This window comes from Trachymyrmex cornetzi, unplaced genomic scaffold (assembly GCF_001594075.2).
Source record: "Trachymyrmex cornetzi isolate Tcor2-1 unplaced genomic scaffold, Tcor1.1 scaffold319, whole genome shotgun sequence".
NCBI lineage: Eukaryota > Metazoa > Arthropoda > Insecta > Hymenoptera > Formicidae > Trachymyrmex > Trachymyrmex cornetzi.
The window spans coordinates 118,055-121,925 of NW_017297887.1; positions in this window are offsets into that span (position 1 = coordinate 118,055).

Below are 3,871 nucleotides of genomic sequence, written 5' to 3' on the forward strand. Positions count from 1 at the left end.
ACGCTTTTCGCGACATGCGGTCGAGCGTTATCATGCAACAAAATGACTTTGCATCGATTGTTGACTACGGATGATCTTTTTTGCATTAATACGTCACTCAATCGGTATAATTGCTGTTGGTAGCGATCAGCTGTAACGGTTTTATTTGGACCCAAGAGTTCGTAATAGGGATGGGCGATGTACAAGGAAAGCATCGATTCTATAATAATCGATTATGATCCAATCCGATTTTTTTAACCGATTCATCGTAGAAGAAAACATCGATGTTGTAAAATCGATGATTTGAAAAAATTGATTACTAAATTTTATTTTTTTTTTATTACAATATTTAGAAATATATTGAATTATAATTTTTAAAATTATTTTTATCACAAAGAAAAAATAAAGTACAATTTTATGTACCTCCACAGAAAAAAAAATTTACTTGTTTCAAGTAACACATTTTCTTGAACTGTAATTTATTGATTGAAAGAATTAATTACTTGCCACGGTAAATTTGTTTTTTGTTCCAAAAAAATATTATCCTGAAGCTTCCATAGTTTATATAAATTATCCTATAATTTATCAATGAAGAAAATATTTAATTCTAATAAAAACACAATTATTTGTCAGTAAAAAATTGTTTTATTAAATCTAATAAATGTCATTACTTGAATCTGATTGTTGTTAATAAGAGAACATTTTTCTTAAATTTATGGCATGAGTATTAGAAATCGTACATTGATTATTTTTTATAAAATATAATTTTTATTTCAGAAAGCAATTTCTTGATTACCAAAAATATTCACTAGTAACGAGAAAATTGTTTCATAAATTAATTAAATGCCTGTTAAGGACTGCCTCTCTAGCCTCTAATAAATCTAGGACTCTAGGATAGTTATATCTTTGGGTAGATCAATGAGAACCAACCATAATCAATGTCATTTTAAAAAAAGATTGATGTACCGATTAATCGAATTCTGAAACATCGAATCAAGCATCGATTATTGGACGGGAAAAACATTGATTTTTGTATAATCGATGAAACATCGCCCATTCCTAGTTCGTAATGGGGTTATCCCGATTGACCACGGCTCGATTGGACACCACCAATCACAGCGACCGGTGCTTAGGAGCTTAAAAAGTTCATTAATATCATTATACTGATTTTTCATACTTGATATACACTGACCAAAATCCACTTTGTTTAAAAATTTACCTCTGAAGTTGATGCTGATTTAGCCAATACATCCGCCTTTTCATTATCTCTAATGCCCACATGAGCGGGGCACCAGGTAAAACGGATTCTACCATTTGGAAAAGATGTATTATATAATATTTTATTTTGAAGATTTCTAATCAGAGGATCTAATTTAAATTTATCGTATTTTCTGTGATATAAAGCATCCAGACTACTCTTAGAATCCGTACATATGTTTGAGAATAAAATTTTATGTTCAATGATCCAATCAATCGCAATCAAGATACCTCGGCAGTAAAAGAACTTGATAATGCATTTAATTTATATTTCATTTCAATATTCAGCGCTAAAATCCAGACCGAACAACCAACTAAATTATTATTACTATCCTTATCTATTGATTTTGAACCATCAGTAAATATTTTAATTTCCTGATCAGAAAAAGAATAAAAATTAGTCAAATTATTGAAAGCAACATTTGGATTTAACGGATCCTTTTACTGACCGAGATTCGAAACGCCAGGGAAAAAATAAACGAAACTAGAGATGTACTGTTCAGAGATATTTCGTTCACTTTGAATAGAGTCCTAGGGTGCGGTCCACTTGGCTCTACAAATGCTTCGAATCGTTTGGAGCGTTGTTTTAACCGGTCCACATGGCACTTCAAATGTGTCCCAACAGCACGTGTATGACGTCATTAATACATCACAGATTTCCACTTCCACCTTATTTCCAATTGCTTCCAATGCTACTGCTTGGAGAGGTAATTTAAGGCTGCGGTCCCCTTGCTTCTTCCAAATGCTCTGAACGTTACGCTCCAAACGCTACGCTCCGATTGGTCCATTACTATTTCGAATGCTACAATTGCTACGTAAACGCTCCAGCCAACCCACCTCCCGAGGTGAGGCAGTTGAAGCGAAGTGGAAGCAAAAACGATGACGTATTGATGACGTAATCAGAGTTGCTAGGAGCGTTCCGAAGCATCAAATAGACCAGTCATATCAGTGCTACAAATGCTCTGTAGCGTTTGAAGCACTAAGTGGACCGCAGCCTAACTGAAGCGTTTAGTTTGAATATACAAAGCGCAGGAAAGCATAATAATAATCGAATGAAAAGCTGATCTTTAATCTGTAAAGCTGATTTTTAAATTTACATATTATTATATCGTGGCATCGTGCTACATATATTACTACAAATCGTGTTGTATGGTATATTGTGTATATTACATTATTAAAAATAAAAATTGTATAAACTATGCCGATTATAAAGAAGGAGATACTGGAATGATTCATAATCTAGAAGTTTCCGAAGAGGATGCTATTATCTTCATCATAAATATAAGTAAGCGATTCTAAAAAAAACTTCACAGCGCACGTTAGCATGACCTTCATTTTATCCGTAATTGCAAGATACGTACTAACGCTTCAAAACGCTTCAAAAATTGGTCCATTTGCATACTGTCGGCAGCATTAGGGCTTGAGCACAATAGAGGAACAGGAATTAGATATTAAGATTTTAACCTATCAAAAACTGATTACATCATTCCGGAACCTCTGACATATTTCGTCGGAACACGTCGGAAACGCGGCCCCGCGATCACCCAACGCGGCCAAGCACGCGCGCACTCACGCGCGCACACGACGGAATCGCGTAATCGCACGCGTACGCACGCATGCACGCACGTACGCACACACGTGTCACACACACATATACATATACACGCACCCCGCGCGTTCGTCCGCGACAGCTACTGGCCTGGCCCGATGATCGGGCTGCACGACGTTTATCAGGCACGTCAACGCGCCTAAAGACACATAATCGCTGCGCGAACTACGCCCGCCATCTTTGTTGCTATCGAAGTTAAGTTGCGGTTGCGCACGCCGCGAACGCCGCGACAACGGTGCGAAAAGCAAGGTTGCATTCAGCACTTTCGGCAGAGACAATTAATTTTAGGGTGCGTTTCCATTGGGCGCGTCACGCGTCGCGGTATCGCATCGTCTAGGCTGATGTCACGTTGGCTGCGTTCAGCGGAAAAAGCAGCTTTGCAAGTGTGTAAAATTCTTGAATATGATTGGTTTATACATTTAGATCCAACGAGGAACTAAGAGCAATCATATTGGAGAATTTTACCAACAGTTGCAAGCTGCTTTCTCTGCTGAACGCAGCCATTGGCTGCCTATCAGAGATCAATTTCAACCTATCAGAAATCATGTATTGTGGAATACACACTACGTATTCTCTGTTCTCTATTCCCTGTTCCTTTTATTGTGCGGAGCCTCTAAAGCGGGGAGCACAGACTCTTGCATAACGCATAACACGTAATGCATACAAAAATGTGCCAATCGAAGTCCTTCATTTCCTTCCTTTCTATGAAATGAAGGACTCTGATTGGTTCAATTTCTTATGCCTCATGTGTTATGCGTTATGCAAGGGTCTGTGCTCCCCGCTTAACGCCCTTTACGCAAAGGGTTTCTGCTCCAGATCCAGACTTTACCCGACGTATTGTTTGCGTGATAGAAGAAATGTTATATATATATATCTTCGTCCTTTGATGTGTCGTCAGCTGTCGCCCATGAATGCGCCGTCTATCTACAATACCTGTACAGATCCATGGATGGCATGACTTTGACAGCTCATTTAATTCACTTTGGCGTGGACCTGTACCACTGACGTCTGCTGGCGTCTGTCGTG